This window comes from Narcine bancroftii, chromosome 5 (assembly GCF_036971445.1).
Source record: "Narcine bancroftii isolate sNarBan1 chromosome 5, sNarBan1.hap1, whole genome shotgun sequence".
Classification (NCBI taxonomy): Eukaryota; Metazoa; Chordata; class Chondrichthyes; order Torpediniformes; family Narcinidae; genus Narcine; species Narcine bancroftii.
In genome coordinates this window covers 92,203,564-92,222,994 of record NC_091473.1, presented here as the reverse complement: position 1 = coordinate 92,222,994, position 19,431 = coordinate 92,203,564, and positions in this window count along the sequence as shown.

The following is a 19,431-nucleotide window of genomic DNA, read 5'->3' as shown; positions in this document are numbered from 1 at the left end:
TATACAAAAGAGAGAAATGTAAACTAAGAAGGAAGTGCAAACAAACTGGTTGTGCAATACAGAAAATGAATATTCAGTCATAAATAACGTGCAAAGTAAGAGTCCTGAAATGAGCCTTTGAGTTTGTTGTTCCTGAACCTGATGGTACCAGTCTTGGATCTCATCTTTCCTGATGGCAGCAGTGAGAGCATTGCTGCTGCTCTCCGACAGCAGCGTTCCATGTCGATTTTTAAGATAGTGGTGAGTGTGACTGTGTCCACTAATTTTTCAGGGCTTTCTGTAATGTTCCCATGATGCAACTAGTCAGCGTACTTTCTACTACGTATCTGTAGAAGTTTGCCAAGGTTTTCTATGTTTTAACAAACATCCTCAAACTCCTAAGGAAGTAGAGGCACTGTTGTGCTTTCTTTAGGATACATTCATGTGTTGGGTCCAGGAATTTAAATTTACTTACCCTCTCCACCTCTGATCACTTAATTATTACTGGGTTGCCCACTTCTGGTTTTCCCTTCTTTAAGTCCACAAACAGCTTTGATACACCATCAATCATTCAAGAGACTATTGTAGAGAAACCAAAACTTGAAAACTTTGCATATCCCTACTATTCAGTTATCCTGCACTGAGTAACAGGGAGCTGTGGAACAGTCACCTTTATACGGGAGCCAGAGGGGTAGGGCCACAGGTACAACTGACCAAAAGGTGTGCTTCACCAGATAATTATAATGACAGTGGTTTACCACAAGCTCCATCATTTTGGTGACATTGTGCGTGACTGTTGTTTGTACACCATTCAGTCAAGTTTTCCATCTCCCTCCTGTATGCTGACTCATCACTCCCTTTTATACAACCGACTACCATAGTATCATCAGTAAATTTGTAGATGGTGTTATTTTTGTACCAAACCACATAGTCGTAGATATAAAATGAGTAGGGCAGGGGGCTAAGAATGCAGCCCCATGGTTCTCCAGTATTGATGTGGAGGAGATGTTCTTAACAATCTTCACTGATTGTGATCTGGAGGTGAAGAAATCCAGGATCCAATTACACAGTAGAGTATTGAGGCCCAAAACTTGAATGTTTGCTGATAAGTTTTGAGGGGATGATGGTGTTAATGCCAAACTGTAGTTGATAAAAAGAATCCTGGTGTTCTGGGATTTTGTGTTGAGCCAGTGAGATGGCATCTGCTGTAGACCTGTTGAGGTAGACAAATTGGAATGGATCACACAGATAGGAGCTGATATGCTCCAACACCAGCCTCTCAAAACAATTCAACAGTGGATGTGAGTGCCATTGGTTACTTGTCATTTATGCAGGTTTACCACATTTCTTAGGCACAGGTATGATTGAGCCTTTTTGAAACAGGTAGGTATCATGCACTGCCAGAGCAAGATGTTGAAGATAACCGTGAATACATTGGCAAGTTGGTCAGCACATTTGTAGTACTCAGCTGGGTACTCTGTTTCAACCAGATGCTTCCCTTCGGATTCACTCTCCTGAAGGCAGCATGCACATTATCCTCAGATACTGACAGTAGTGGAACATCAGGAGACACAAGGGTGCACAGTGAAGCAGGTAAGGATGTCTGGGACCAAAATCTTGCCCTGAGGAACCCTTCCAGGGATGTCTTGGTGTTGCAGTGATTGACCACCAACAATCAAAATCTCCAAGACATCAAATGGAGAAGGAAATGTAAAAGTTTAGCATGAACCCATGATATGAAGCAGGTAAGGATGTCTGGGACCAAAATCTTGCCCTGAGGAACCCTTCCAGGGATGTCTTGGTGTTGCAGTGATTGACCACCAACAATCAAAATCTCCAAGACATCAAATGGAGAAGGAAATGTAAAAGTTTAGCATGAACCCATGATATGAATAATAGTACTGAAGAAGGATCCAAGCTCAGAAAATAGAGGACTGAGTTAGTTGGGCACAGCTAACAGAAAGCTTTAGTACAAGTTGTGTCTGGGCCTCCAAGCTAATTGTATGGCACAACATAGTATAAACAAGGTAATTAGATACAGTTTAATGGTATAAAACAAGGAAATAATTTTAGTCTAATATTGTCTGAGGCAGAGTTAATGGTGTTGAAGTTTAAGTAACGAGAAAAGAGTGAACATGATAGAAATATATTCGAGGATCGAAAGTGGTTTAGTTCAATGTTTTTTTTTTAATATGACCAAAATAAACTTCAAATAAGAGGCACAAATTAGCAATGGCATTAAAAGGTGTAACAATTAAAAATCAATCCAAAGCTTACAAGGAATACATATCGCATTGAGACACAATAAAACAAAAAGAAAACTGATCCATCTCTGGCAATTATGATAGGATTAAAGAAGAGACTAATAACATTGCCAAGGAATAGAAGAGTGATCTTAAGGATTGGGCAAAGTTCAGAATTCAGCCAAGAAGGACCAAGGCTTTTATAAGGAAAGGGAGGTCAGAAACAAAGATAGTCTACTGATAACATAAAAAAGTACATGAGTTTTAATAGATCTAAAAAAAAGAAAATATTTGCAGAATTTAATGTGGGCATCTTATGGAGTAAGACAGTGGAAATTATGATGGGAAATAAGAACATCCAGAATAAGAAATCCATCCTAATAAATATTTTATGTCCATGTTTATGGAAGAAGGCAGAAAATCTAGAAGCAATGGAGAACTAGAGGCCTACATTGAGTAAGGAGCTCAAAGTAATAGGCATGAATAAAAGTAAAGTACTGTAGAAATTATTGGGAACTGAAAAGTATAAAAATCCCCAGGACTGAATGACCTATATATGAGTTTTGAAGGAAGAGGTTATGGAGATCATTTGCAACATTTTAAATTCTGACATGGTTCCCAAAGATCAAAACATTGCCAATTTCATATCACTCTTCAGAATAAGAGGTAAATGGAAAACAGAGAACTCTCGACCACTGAGCCAGATACTCCTGGTGGGGAAACTGCTGGAATAAGTGGTAACAGTCCCCGTGGAAAATAAATAATAGGAAATGAGCAGAGGTACAGAAATGAAACAAAGTTTGTTGAAACACAAGAGTCTGCAGTTGCTGGAAACTGCTAAACACAATCTGCTGGAGGAACACAACAGGCCGAGCAGCATCAGGAGAGACAAGAATTGTGGATATTTCATATCAGATCCCTTCATCGAGTCACTGCTGCTGCTTGACGCATTGATTTCCTCTAGCAGCAGTTCGTGTTTGACAAAGCTTTTGTAAACATTTGAGTTTGTTATATGCAGAATAGATAAGGGCTATCCTGTTGATATGGTGTATTTGGGTTTGCATAAGACCACACAAGGTATTATGTGCCATTAAGAGATTATTAAACAAAATTACAGCAGGTGGTATCGATGAGGGTTGCTTCGTATGGGAAAAAAAAAGTGGTATATAAAAATATGTTTTCAAGTTGAGAAGACATGATCAATTGGGAACACCTTGGGATGGTGCAGAGCACACAGCTGTTCACAATCTACTTCAGTCCAAATCTATACAAGATTATGAGAGGTACAAGCAGAGAAGATGTGAGTAGACTTTTTCCACTTAGATTGGGGAGATAAATACGAGAGATCATAGTTTTAAGATGAAAGGGGAAAGTTCTTTATTCAGAGGCTGGTGGGTGTCTGGAATGGGCTGCCATTTGATATGAATGCAGGCTCGATCTTGAGTTTTAAAAATAGATTGGATAGATAATGAATGGAAGAGGTCTGGAGGGTAATGGAGTGGGAGCAGATCAGTGGGACTAGCAAAATATTGCCTGGTACAGACTAAAAGGGCCAAATGCCCTGTTTTCTGTGCTGTAGCATTATATGGTTCTAAATGAAGGTCAACCCTCAGGGCTATAAGAGTGGCAGAGAGGATTGCTGGAATCTCCCTGCCCCTCCCATTGAAGTGATCTATTGGGATCATTTTCTAAAGAAGGCACACAAAATTATGAGGACCTCTTCCACCTTGCACACAGCATCTTTCAGCTGCTTCCATCAGCTAAGTGATACAGGAGTATCAGAGCCAGCACCACCAGGCTGAAGAACAGCTTCTTTCCATATATTGTTTGTTAGTAGGTTATGTCTGCATGTTTTGCACTGAGGACCAGAGAACACTGTTGGGGTGGGTGCCTCAGGAACTGATTTCTTTTTCCCCTCCATACAATTCGGCACACATACAGTCCTAACTCTCCCAGTGGGTCCATGGTCCATGCCTTGTTGACAGGGTGCACCTAGTTCAGTCAGCGTCAGTCCAAGCAATCAGTGGGAATGCGAGCAGATCAGGACCCTGGCATGAGATGGCTGACAATTCAGCTAACGGGGGTGCTCCTACAAGAATACCAGTACACCCTGGATGTGTGGCTGCTGGGTCAACCCCTGGCTTCCCACAGGATAGCACAGCATTAGCCATATGGGATGCATGCCCCCAAACAATGGGAAAAACACTCGGAAGGATGGCTACCATGGTGGAGATGCTGGCTAAAGAAAGGGCTGCTGTGCTATGAATTAAGGGAAAATCAAATGATCTTACACTCCTTGCTCAGAGACGAAGGTGGTACTGGTGCTGCTGTCGGTGAGACATGCTGTATACGTATCCTGGGCAAGTTGGACAGACCATGTATGCAAGTCAATGACTGAAAAAAACGATAGGGGGCCATATGCCACAGTACAACACTCCATGGGGAAAATAAATACTCTTTTCGGTCTCTGAGGAGTTTTCATCTTCTGAAACAATATCTTCATCTTTCTGTTGTACCTATCTGTTTATTCTAAAGGCACTGGCACTGGTGGGCATGGCCATGTGAAGGACCTAGGCAGATGGGGGTTGGAAGTGCTCTCGGTGAAGATTGATTAAAAGATCGATTTAAAATCATCCAATCAAAAGTTTTACGCTAAAAACAGAATATTTATAGGTAAGAAGAACAAGACCCAGAAAAATAAAACTGAGGAAGTTCAAAAGTCACCAAGATAATCAACAGAAAATCCACAAGGGAGTGGTGAAGAAGATGCACCCACAATGTCAGGACAAACTCAAGGAAGTGGGGGATCGACAAAGGATTTTCAACAAAATGATAAAACTATGGAGGTTCTGAATGAACGATTCTCTAAGGTGGAAAATGTACTAAGAGAAGTGGCAGGAAAAATAACAGTGATGGCAAAGGCAAATGAAGACCTGACTTCTCAGGTGGGCCAAGTTGAAAATGGCCTGGTAATGATTCGAGATCAATTAAAAATCTTGGAAGAAAATAAAAAGAAGTGGAAATTGGATAAACAGAAGAAATGATGTCAGAATCATTGGGCTGAGAGAAGGGACAGAGGGGAATGATCTGGTGAATTTCTTTGAAGAGTGGATCCCACGAGCGCTGGGAGAGAGAAAATTCAATGAAAAACTACTTATAGAGAGAGCCCATCAGACCCTCGGCCCCAGGAGAGCAGATGACCAAAGACCACGACCAGTCCTGATAAGATTTTTGAGTTATCAGGATCGAGATGCCAGGGAAAATGGTGGCCCAGTCAAGAAGAAGGAAGAAAGATGCTATTTTTTTAAGCTTTCAAGACTTAACTGGTAGTTTGGAAAAGCAAAAAAAAGAATTTGATGTTAAAAGACAATTAAGAGTACAGAATATATAATATGCAATGTTGTACCCAGCGACGCTCAAGATCAATGATACAGAGGCACTCTGAAGATTATATAAAACAGTGAAGGAAGTAGAGAGATTTCTACAAGAACTGTAAAGGGGACCCAAGAATAGATGTCAGAAAGAAGAAAAAGAAGAATGAAGAACAAGAAAAAAGATAAAGAGAACTGTATATGTTAAAAATTGGATAAAAAGTAAAATGAGAGCTATATTTTTGAACTATCTTTTATTGGTCATTTAAAGTAATATTGAAATGTATACAGAAAGTTCAATTGAAAGTAAATACTAAGCAAAATAGTAGTAGGGTGGATACACGGATTTATAGGGGATAAGTGGTGCTGGAAAGGGATAAATTTTTCAAAATGGTGCTGAAGCTAAGGTGAGGGGCTCTTCTTCAGACAGGTTTTTTAGCAGGTTTTCAGGGTTTCTTGATTACATCACCATCAGAGCAGGGGCAATATATATGTGTTTGTTAACAAGGAAAAATCACTGTATAAATCAGCAAAAGGCTCTAATGAATATGTTCAAATGTAAATATGAATAGAACATTATGATTTATCAGTTATAATATTAATGGAATAAGCAGACCCATAAAAAGGAAACTTTAGCACACTTTTAAAAAAATGAAAGGCAGATATATTTTTTTCTACAGAAAACGCACCTTACAAAACTGGAACACAATAAATTAAAAAGGGACTGGGTGAGATAAGTCATATCCTTCTCTTTTCATACCAAAGTGAGGGGGGTAGTAATTTTAATAAATAAAAATATACCAGTGTTGGTTGAAGACACATCCATTGACCCATAGGAAGCTTGTGGGATTGTTGGATATAGGCAGAATCCTGGACTCTCATGAATATTTATGCTCCAAATTTTGATGATGAATCCTTTATACAAAATGTCTTCTTAAAAACAGTAGAGGATAGACAAAATGTACTAATTGGAGGAAATTTTCATTTTGCTTGGATTTCATCCTTGATAAATCACCAAGGATAGTAACAAAGGCAAAAGCTGTGAAAGTTGCTCTATCTTTTATGAAAGATTTAAACCTGATAGATGTATGGAGAAGTCTCACCCCATGGTAAGAGATTATTCATTTTACTCAAAGGTTCACGGCTCCTATACAAGAATAGATATGTTTTTATTGTCTGCACAATTGAAAAACAGAGTGGTTGAAATGGAATATCTAGCCAGATTACTCTGTTTCTGCTCCCTCTGACTTTAATGATAATAATGCCTGAGAAGCAAGAAAATGTATATAGATGACGTCTTAATCCTACGCTGCTGAGAATGACATATTTCTGTAATCTTATTAAGGAACAAATGGAATTGTTTTGCAAAACAAATTGACCCTCTACTAATGATAGTTTCCTAATATGGGATACACTAAAAGCTTATTTGAGGGGACAGATAATTTTGTATACAAAAAATAAGAACATATGGCAGAGGTCAATGGCCTTGAGAAATAAATCACAGAATAGGAAAATGAATACCAGAGTTCAAAAGAAAATTACAAAATAAATAAATAACATTGAAATATAATACTTTACAAACACATAGAATAGAAAAAAACACTATCTTAAAGTCAAACAGAAGTACTATGAATTGGGAGATAGAGCAAATTAAGTTTTGTATGGCAATCAAAGGTAGAGGAGACATCAAGGATGATAAATGCAATTCAAACAGAGCCTGACAAATGAACATATAATAAGAAGGAAATCAATGATACTTTCAAGCAATACTATACAAAGCCATATCAATCAGACTTGATAAGGGATTCTAATTAAATAGATGAATTTCTCTCAGTGATTGAACTGCCAAAAATTGGAAGATAGAGATCAGATGGAATCATATGCCTCTTTGCTAGAGAAAATATTTAAAAAAAACCCTTGAATACACTAACAGGCAAATAAATCACTGGGAGAGGATGGTTTCCTAATTAAGTTTTAAAGATGATTTAAAGATCTTTTGATGCCTCTCATTATGGAGGTATTGGACTAGGTGGTTGAAACTAAGACTCTTCTGGAATCCTTCTCAACAGCTATTATTACAGTACTCTTTCTTCTTTCTTTGGCTTGGCTTCGCGGATGAAGATTTATGGAGGGGGTAAATGTCCACATCAGCTGCAGGCTCGTTTGTGGCTGACAAGTCCGATGCGGGACAGGCAGACCCGGTTGCAGCGGTTGCAGGGGAAAATTGGTTGGTTGGGGGTTGGGTGTTGGGTTTTTCCTCCTTTGCCTTTTGTCAGTGAGGTGGGCTCTGCGGTCTTCTTCAAAGGAGGTTGCTGCCCGCCAAACTGTGAGGTGCCAAGATGCACGGTTTGAGGTGATATCAGCCCACTGGCAGTGGTCAATGTGGCAGGCACCAAGAGATTTCTTTAGGCAGTCCTTGTACCTTTTCTTTGGTGCACCTCTGTCACGGTGGCCAGTGGAGAGCTCGCCATATAACACGATCTTGGGAAGGCAATGGTCCTCCATTCTGGAGACATGACCCACCCAGCGCAGCTGGATCTTCAGCAGCGTGGACTCGTTGCTGTCGACTTCTGCCATCTCGAGTACTGCGACGTTAGGGATGAAAGCGCTCCAATGAATGTTGAGGATGGAGCGGAGACAACGCTGGTGGAAGCGTTCTAGGAGCCGTAGTTGATGCCGGTAGAGGACCCATGATTCGGAGCCGAACAGGAGTGTGGGTATGACAACGGCTCTGTATACGCTTATCTTTGTGAGGTTTTTCAGTTGGTTGTTTTTCCAGACTCTTTTGTGTAGTCTTCCAAAGGCGCTATTTGCCTTGGCGAGTCTGTTGTCTATCTCGTTGTCGATCCTTGCATCTGATGAAATTGTGCAGCCGAGATAGGTAAACTGGTTGACCGTTTTGAGTTTTGTGTGCCCGATGGAGATGTGGGGGGGCTGGTAGTCATGGTGGGGAGCTGGCTGATGGAGGACCTCAGTTTTCTTCTGGCTGACTTCCAGGCCAAACATTTTGGCAGTTTCCGCAAAACAGGACGTCAAGCGCTGAAGAGCTGGCTCTGAATGGGCAACTAAAGCGGCATCGTCTGCAAAGAGTAGTTCCCGAACAAGTTGCTCTTGTGTCTTGGTGTGAGCTTGCAGGCGCCTCAGATTGAAGAGACTGCCATCTGTGCAGTACCGGATGTAAACAGCGTCTTCATTGTTGAGGTCTTTCATGGCTTGGTTCAGCATCATGCTGAAGAAGATTGAAAAGAGGGTTGGTGCGAGAACACAGCCTTGCTTCACGCCATTGTTAATGGAGAAGGGTTCAGAGAGCTCATTGCTGTATCTGACCCGACCTTGCTGGTTTTCGTGCAGTTGGATAATCATGTTGAGGAACTTTGGGGGGCATCCGATGCACTCTAGTATTTGCCAAAGCCCTTTCCTGCTCACGGTGTCGAAGGCTTTGGTGAGGTCAACAAAGGTGATGTAGAGTCCTTTGTTTTGTTCTCTGCACTTTTCTTGGAGCTGTCTGAGGGCAAAGACCATGTCAGTAGTTCCTCTGTTTGCGCGAAAGCCACACTGTGATTCTGGGAGAATATTCTTGGTGACACTAGGTATTATTCTATTTAGGAGAATCCTAGCGAAGATTTTGCCTGCAATGGAGAGCAGCGTGATTCCCCTGTAGTTTGAGCAGTCTGATTTCTCGCCTTTGTTTTTGTACAGGGTGATGATGGTGGCATCACGAAGGTCCTGAGGCAGTTTTCCTTGGTCCCAACAAAGCTTGAAAAAACTCATGCAGTTTGACATGCAGAGTTTTGCCGCCAGCCTTCCAGACCTCTGGGGGGATTCCATCCATACCTGCTGCTTTGCCACTTTTCAGTTGTTCGATTGCCTTATATGTCTCATCCTGGGTGAGGACCTCATCCAGCTCTAGCCTTAGGGGCTGTTGAGGGAGCTGGAGCAGGGCGGAATCTTGGACTGAGCGGTTGGCACTGAAAAGAGATTTGAAGTGTTCTGACCATCGGTTGAGGATGGATATCTTGTCGCTGAGGAGGACTTTGCCGTCTGAGCTGCGCAGCGGGCTTTGGACTTGGGGTGAGGGGCCGTACACAGCCTTTAGAGCCTCGTAGAAACCCCTGAAGTCGCCAATGTCCGCGCTGAGCTGGGTTCGCTTGGCGAGGCTAGTCCATCACTCATTTTGGATCTCCCGGAGTTTGCGCTGAAGATGGCTGCATGCGCGACGGAAGGCTTGTTTCTTCTCTGGACAGGACGGCTTTGTAAGGTGAGCCTGGTGGGCAGCTCGCTTCTTTGCCAGCAGCTCCTGGATTTCTTGGCTGTTTTGTACTACCAACAAAGAAAATAGAGACCCACAAAAACTGTCTTCATACTTGTTAAATGTATTTGTTAAACTATCTCCTTGTTAAATGTGGATTACAAAATTTTGGAAACAGTGTTAGCCAATAGACTAGGGGATTATCAACCTAAACTAATAAATTCAGACCAGGTAGGCTTTGTTTAACAAAAAGATGTTCTGCAATTATTTTGAACAGATTATTTAATATCATTCATTTGGCTAAGTCTATAAAAAAATCCAAGTATAACTGTATCATTAGGTACAGTAAAGGCATTTGATCAATTAAAGTGGCCAATCTTACTCAAAGTATGAGAAAAAATTGGAATGGGCTGAACATTTATTGATAAAAACTCTTTATCATAAACCACAAGCCAAAATTATAACCAATGGCCAAATGTCATCAGTGCTTCCTTTGAGTAGATCCAGTAGACAGGGATGCCCACTGTCTCCAGGCCTCTTTGTTTTGTCAAGTGAACCATTAGCAGAAATTATAATAAGATATAAAGGGATTCAGAGTTGAACAGGAAAAGTATAAAATCAATTTATTTGCAGACCCCGTTGAGTCTTTGTCCAAACTACAGACCACACTGGAAAAATATGAGAAAGTCTCAGGTTATAAAATAAATTTGGAAAAAAGTGAAATTATGCCATTAAAAATTTTTGACTATGAAATATATCAAAAAGGAAGCAGGCTTAAATGGAAAACAGATGGAATTAAATAGTTAGGAATAATGGTTGATTATAACTTACAAAATCTGTACAAACTTAGCTATCTCCCACTGCTTGGAAAGATAGAGGGGGATTTACAAAGATGGCCAAATGTCATCAAAGATGGAAAGACCTTCCCATTACCGTAATTGGAAGGGTTAATTGTGTGAAAATAAAAATGATGCCGATTTCTTTGCCTTAGAATTTTTTAAGATACTTAATAGTCATATAAGACAATTTATTTGGAATAATAAAATGCCTAGGGTAGGATCGCCATGGAGAAACTGACATGGGAATATAAATTGGGAGGATTAAGATTACCAGATCTTAAAAAATATTATTTAACACCCCAAGCGAGGTTCATCTCATCATTTTTCAAAGAAGAGAACCCTCATGGATCTAAATAGGACTACATACAATGAGAGAGGGTGTAGTGAAGGATTTCATTTATAAGTGGAATGTCAAATTAATAATAAAAAAACTGATAACCCAATTCTAATGCATATGATTAAAATCTGGCATGAAATTAATGAGAGTATTGGAGAAAAAAAAGTGGGGATGTCACCAAAAGCACCATTTTGCCAGAATGAACTTAGGCAGTAGAATTTTAAATATTTGGCATGAGAAAGGAATAAAGCATATTGAAGATTGCTAATGAAGAAAGGGGTACTTATGTGCTTTAAACAACTAAAACAGAAATATAATGTCAGATGGATCTTTCCACTACTTTCTTCAGTTGAGGTTGTCCTACATTGGCCATGGCCTCAAGTAATGAAGTGGAGGGGATCCTTCAAATGGGAAGTATGCCTATATTCATAACTAGGATGTATTCTGCTCTCGAAGGTGAAAGTGTGAAGTCAAGCCTTCAAAGAGGTGCAAATCAGATCTAAGAGTTAAAATACCAGAGGAATGATGAGCTGACTGGTGTTTGGACAGTATAACATCAACGATTAATGTGAGATATGGCCTGGTCCAATATCATTTTCTACATCAACTACATCTTACACAACAAAAATTACATAAATCAAAATCTGAAATACCTGAAATGTGCTTTAGGTGTGGCATCAAAATTGGAACCTTCCTACATTCTACATGGTCATGTGTGAAGGTAAGATAATTCTGGCATGATATTGCTGAAACACTAAGAAGAATAATAGGAGTAATCTTCACATAAGACCCAGAGTCATACCTTCCGGACAACTTTATGGATGTAAGCAATAAATTGATTAAATCTGTTTTGTTAAGGTAGCCCTAGCTGTGGCCAAGAAGTGTATAGCAATCACATGGAAGTCTGACTTTCCCCACTTATTGCTTGATGGGCCGGGAAGATGCGTAGTTGTAAACCCATGGAGAAAGTAATTTATAACTTAAAAAATAAATTTGATGCTTTCATTAATATATGGCAACCATATTTAGATTATATAGCAGTCCATTTGTAAACTTGACCCTTCAATGTATGTAAAGACGTGATATCTCAGAAAAAAATCATGAAAAAAAAGAGCTTTGACGGTGCGTGAAGTTATATTCTTATATTTGTGGGTGCCGGGGTGGGGGGGGGGAGGGAAAGGGGGAATTTTTTTCTTTTTTTTGTTTGTAAGCATTTAATATATATTTGAAATGTATCAAAGTTTAAAGACTGTATGAATACATTTATGGAAAAAATAGAAAATAAAGTATTTTTAAAAAGGCACTGTCACTGTATCTACTGTTTGAAACAATGTATTGACCTTTTGTAACAATGTAGTATCTTTTTTCTTTTGTTTTGTAATATCTTTTTTACCTTTTGTAGATGATTGGCGAGTGGTGTGATTTCCATGGGGTGGAACGCAGTGCGGATTGTGGAAGGTTATGTGGCCTCTCCATCTAGAATCTGGTGGGAATGTGGATTGTGGAGTCATGTGGATTGTGGAGGATCACATGACCTGTCCGTCTGGAACCTAGTCGGAAGTCGCATCACCTGCTAATCAAGGACATGTGTAATAGAGAGAGAGAGAGAGAGAGAGAGAGAGAGAGAGAGAGAGAGAGAGAGAGAGAGAGAGAGAATAGGTAGCCACTGTATTGGAGATTGCTGTATTCGTTGTAAATTCTTACTTTGTTTTAGTATCGTATTGTTTTATGTCTTCCCCGTTATGATTTACCCATGTGTAATAAAAATTATCCTTTGTCTATTAGCCTGTGCCTGGACTCACTTCTCTGTGTACCTACTGAACCTGACTTAATGTCACTATACACAGGGTAAGCATTCCAGATGTTGGTGTAACTGGTCAAGAATGTTGGCTCCTATGGTTGTATAGGTAATATGTTGAGAGTAGTTTGTCAGAGGCTTCTTCAAGCTGGCCTAGTATAAGTCCCCTGCCATGATTTGGAAGGTATCAGGGTGTGCTATCTTGTGGTTGCTAATTACAGTGCTCAGCCCCTCCAGTGCCAACCTGATGTTAGCCTGGGGTGAGCTGTACAACCAGGAAGATGGCAGAAAACTCTCTCAGCAGATAGAATGGCTAGAACTTGATCGCCAAATGTTCCAGGTCAGAGGAGCAGGACTGACACATGTTATATTTGTGCACCATGATGTGTTGATAATGAAGCAAATGCTGTTACTTCTGCCTTTTCCTGATGCCAATGTCCATTTGTGCGATGGAAGGTGAAGCCCTCCGGCTGTAGCAATGTGCCTGGAATGCTTTCATTCAGTCATGTCTTGGTAAAACATATCACACAGCAATACTTGATGTACCTACGATACAAGATCTGGGACACCCTGGTAAAAACAAACAAATATACAGATTAAGGGCTATTACTCATCTCCTCAAGAATGCTCCTCCATTTAATAGGATCATGGTTGATGACTGTAACCTCAATTTGGCATATCCATCTATAACAGTAGTTTTTCACCGATTGCTTACTAGGTATCCATTTACTTCTGACTTATTCTGTTTCTACCCTATTTTAAGAAAGGGAATTCCAAAGACTCATGGCCCTCAAAGAGAAAAACATAATCACCTCACCAGTCTTGAATGAGAGATTCCTTATGTGGTGATACAACCACTGGACGGTCTGTGACTGCCTACGCCTGTCTGCACTCTTTCATTGCCTACTGTAGGGGGCAGCCCATTGTACCTGTAGGGAGGTTGCCTAGGAGACTGGATCCATCTACTCCTTGACATTCACTGGCCCCATATAAAGTCTTCTGCCAGCCCTTGGGCAGGAGTAGAGCATGCAGAGCCAGAACGGATAGAGAAGCTTGCGTGCAAGTTTTAAGCTCATTAAAGCCTGTAGTACAACCTTTTGCTATTGTGCTTGTTTTGAGTGAAGAAATGACTCTGCATGTGTGTGACTCCTTGCACATGCACAGAGCACACAAAAAAAGAGGAATTTTTTAAAAGATACAAGACACTCACAGCTCCAGCAATCAAGAAGGACCTGGAAAAGCAAAGACCAAGAATGACCTACAATCAAGAAAAAAGCAGAAAAAGGTGCAGAAGCTTCTTTATCGTAGAGAGAAATTAAACAATTTTTAGATTTTTTTCGACAATCTATGGAAGTGTTAACTGAAGAAGTAAGGAATATGGTGACAAGATGGAAAGATTGATGTAACAAGTTGATACAAGATTTGAAATAGTGGATGGCAAAATTAAAGGGAATTAATTTGAGATTCAAAATATTAAAGACCAAATAAAGAAAGTACAAGCAGAAGCTGCTGCCAAGAACGATCAGTTAATACAAAAAATAAACATTTTGGAAAATTTTAGTAGAAGGAATAATATCAAGATTTTTGGACTTAAAGAAGGTGATGAGTGAGGGTCAAGATTTGAAAAATTTTTTGCTACGAGGGATACTGGAATGTTTGGGTCAGGCTGAATTTCAAGGATATTTGGAGATTGAGTGAGCCCATAGGGCACTGAGACCTAAACCTCACCCTGGCCAAAGGACCTGTCCAATACTTGTCAGATTCCTTCAATATGAAGTAAGAGAGGAGATATTGGAACTGGCAGCAAAACAAGCTAAAGAAAGACAATCATCTTTGATTTATAATGGAAATAAGATTTCATTTTATCCAGACACAAGTTTTGATTTGTTTAAAAAAAAGGGGAGTTTAATCCGGTTAAAGATGTGTTATGGAGAAAAAAGCTATGCCTTTTTTTTGAGATATCCAGCTGTACTGAAAGTATTTGTCCCAGGTGGGAGAAATAGATTTTTTACAGAGCCCAATGAAGCAAAGGTATATGCTTTCATTGCCTGCTAAACACCAACAGGTGGTTGTCAATACTTGAATTAATTACATAACTGAAAGAATTTTGCTGTAACTGAAATTACAATGTGTTTTGTGAGAGCTTAAAGGGAGAGGAAGGTTTATCCTATAAAGCACATGATATTATATTTTGATAAGATCAATGGATTATTAGAAAAACTACAGTAAGGTATATAAAGCTACAGTACAGTATATAAAGCGAGTTAGTGGGGAATATGAAGCTGACCACTGTAGAATCATGGGCACAAATGTGATAATTTTTGCATCCCATATATATCAGGGGATTAGAGATGTTTTACCATAATGCACCTCTGGGTTTTTTCTTCAATTTCTTCTTCTTTTCATTATTTTTTTTTTGTTCAAAGCCTGGATTGTCTATGAATGTGTTATGTTATACAAGGTGTATTGGGGTGAGTTGGGTGGGGGGAGGGGGATGCTAGATGGACATATGGTTTATTATTGGTGTTTAATGTCAAGGAAATTGACTTTTATTAGTATTAATATTTTAAAAATTGGAATCTGATAAAGAGAAAAAGATTATATGAAAAAAAACTAAAGTAGATGTGGCTTTTTTTTACAACAAACTCATTTAACAGAAATAGAAGATGCAAAATTAAAGAGAGATTGGGTAGGAATGGTATTGTCTTCATTTAATTCTAAAGCCAGAGGGGTAACAATATTAATAAATAAAAGTTTATCAATTAAAATATTGGATATATTTATTGATAAAGTGGGGGGAAGATACGTGATGGTAAATTGTAAAATTTATTCATAATATTGGGCATTGTTGAATTTCTTTCTTTCTTTCTTTGGCTTGGCTTCGCGGACGAAGATTTATGGAGGGGGTAAAAAGTCCACGTCAGCTGCAGGCTCGTTTGTGGCTGACCAGTCCGATGCGGGACAGGCAGACACGATTGCAGTGGTTGCAAGGGAAAATTGGTTGGTTGGGGTTGGGTGTTGGGTTTTTCCTCCTTTGCCTTTTGTCAGTGAGGTGGGCTCTGCGGTCTTCTTCAAAGGAGGCTGCTGCCCGCCAAACTGTGAGGCGCCAAGATGCACGGTTTGAGGCGTTATCAGCCCACTGGCGGTGGTCAATGTGGCAGGCACCAAGAGATTTCTTTAGGCAGTCCTTGTACCTTTTCTTTGGTGCACCTCTGTCACGGTGGCCAGTGGAGAGCTCGCCATATAATACGATCTTGGGAAGGCGATGGTCCTCCATTCTGGAGACGTGACCTATATATGCACCAAATATAGATGATGGAAAATGTATACAAGATGTTTTATGCAATTATCCAATGCAAAGGGGAAAATAATTATGGGAGGGGATTTTAATTTTACTTTTGATTCAAAGTTGGATAGATCAGGTGGAATTATGGTTAAAAACAAGGTAGTTAAAACTGTGATGAATTTTATGAGTGAAATTAAACATTGATAGTTGGAGAAAGATGCATCCTGGTATTAGAGACTATTCATTTTATTCTTTTTGACATAATACATATTCATGTATAGATATGCTTTTAATCTCCTCTCAACTACGAGCAAGAGTTCAAAAGATTGAATATCAAGCAAGAATATTGTCTGATCATTCACCTTTGGTTATGTCAATTTTATTGGAGGAAGAGCAAAATATAGGTTATAGATGGAGGTTTAATACTACATTGTTAAAAAGGCAAGATTTTTGTGAATTTATAAGACAGCAGATAAAAAAAATTTAGACACCATATGAACACTCTGTAACCAATAAATTTGTGGTTTGGGATTTTATGAAAGCTTATTTAAGAGGACAAATAACAAGTTATACAGCCAAGATTAAAAAAAAGGAATATATGGCTGAAGTTAATCATTTGAAAAATGAAATAACGAAGTTGGAAAAAGAATTACAGAATCAAGTGAATGATGAGAAGTGAAGAATATTGGAATTTTTAAAAATTGAAATTTAATGAAATACAAACATATAAAGTGACAAGAGATACAAGATGAACTCGACAAAAATATTGAGTTGGAAGAGAGAGCCCATAAAGTTTTAGCATGGCAATTGAGAAAGAGCAATTATCAAGAATAATAAAGAGGAATCGGGTCTTAATTATGTTTTTATGAAATTTTATAAGAAATTATATCAATTGGAATCTTTGAAGGATGAAGATAAAATAGATGAATATTTATCACAAATTATATTGCCGGAATTAAATATTGAGGAAAAGACTGAATTAACAAATTCTTTTACTGTTACAAAATTATATGGCACAACAAGGCTCCAGGAGAGGATGGTTTCTCTCCTGAGTTTTACATAAAATTTAAATAGTTATTCATTCCTATATTTATGGGATTGTTAGATCAAATGAATGACCTTTGTGATTTACCAGAGTCATTTAAAACAGCATTAATAATAGTTATTCCAAAACAAATGAGGGATCCTTTACTTCCATCTTGAGAAAGACCAATAGCATTACTGAATACAAATTATAAAATTTTGTCCAAATTAATACCTAATAGATTAGCTAAATGTTTACCTAAATTGATTGATATGGACCAAACAGGCTTTATCAGGAATAGAAGATCATCTGATAATATTGTTGTTTTTAAGTTTATTAAATGTGGCTCCAAAAAGAAAAAATTATCATCTGTATCATCATTTGGCTTTAGATGCAGAAAAAGTGCTTGACAGATCCAAATGGGACAATTTATTTAAAGTATTGAAGGTTTTTGGAATTTCAATAAATGTTATAAATTGGATAAGGGCATTATATAATTGCCCAAAGGCTAAAGTAGTTACAAATAGAGAAATATAGGAACATTCATCTAGATAAGGTTATCCATTATCACCCTTTTTATTTGCATTGGCTATAGAACTTTTAGCAGAGGTGATGAGAAGAGATAATGAAATTAAGGGTTTTAAGATAAAAGATAAAGTACATAAAATTAGTCTTTTTACAGATGATGAAATACTATATCTTACAAACCTTGAAATTTCATTTAAAAAAGTAAATGTTCGATTGGCAGAGTATGGGTTAATATCAAGTAATAAATATTGATAAAAGTGAAGTGATGCCAATGATTGAGATGGATTATACTCAAACTAAGAAAATGACAAAATTTAAAAGGCAGGAGGTGGTTAAATATTTAGGAATTAATATTGATAAGAATTTTAATAATTTATTTAAATTAAATTATATACCTTTACTGAAGAAAATTAAAGAAGATTTAAGAAGATAGAAGGATTTACTGTGTGAAGATGAAACATTTTCCTAGAATACAATACCTATTTTATTGGGACAAATTATGAAGATGCAAGTTTTGAAAGACCCAAAAATATTTTTATTAAGGGATATTTATCAGAGGAAGTTTTTAAGTGTAGCAGTAGCAAAGAAATGTATAGCTGTAATGTGGAAACTAAATAAAAATGTGGGGTGAATAGATGGAAAATGGAATTTCAAAATTGTATACCATTAGAGAAAATAACATTTAATTTATGGAATAAACCAGAGAAAAATTATAAGATTTTGAAACCTTACAAGATTTTATTGGTAACCATTCATCTACAGTGACTGCTACTCCCGCTCCAACCCACCCTAGTTAATTTAAGTTTTAAAATTATATTTGTAAATTTGGAATTCAATTAATCAATGAAGGATATATGATAAATTCAGGCAGGTATTTTTGGGGTTTTTTTCTTACTTTTTTGGGGAGGGAGGGGGAGGGTAAGGGAAAAAATATAAAATTATGTATTCTTCTTGCATCTTTTTAAAATTATTCTGTATGATTACGGATAAGCACTGTATTTGTTATTGAGGCAAATGAAAAATAAAAATTTCCAAAAAAAGGTTAAAGAACTGGGTGAGAATATAGTTGCCTTGTAACATAGGTGAGAATGTGACTGCCTTCTCACATGATCTTTCCTTTGCTGCAGTGAGATAGGTAACCAACACCAGCAACATCCTGTTTTTGCCAGTTTTGTCTGCTGTAAAACAAAAATAATCACCAGCTGTGTGAAACTCGTGAAACTTGTAGGGGGTCTCATGCAGACCCCCACTTGAAGGTGTATAAAAATGGGATCAATACTCTGTATGCTTTGAGTGGGGATCAGTGTAGAGAACAAGTTACTGAACTATTTCTTTGTACCTCTCACTCCCCACTAGTGTTAACAAAGCTAAATAAAGGAAACTTCTGCATGCTTAATTGGTTCTGCTGTTTACAGTATGGGCTGACTTTCACATATCAATCCAAGAAATAAATTTTAAAATATATATATAATTTGCAGGTTTTTAGCATTGTTCAGCAGTCTCATCACCTGCAGAAAGAAGCAGTTCCCCAGCCAGTCAGTGCTGTTTTTTCTGCTCCTATACCTCTTCCTTGAAGATAGTATGTCAAAGGTACTACAAGCTGAATGGTAAGGGTTGTTTTTTTTAAATCAAAATTTTATTTTTCATTTGCATCAATACATATATATAATTCTTCATCATATAATATAATGTAATAAAAATGATACAAAATGATATTTTTTCTTTTTATGCCCTTCCCTCACCAAAAGAGAGAAAAAAGAAAAAACTGAATGTATTT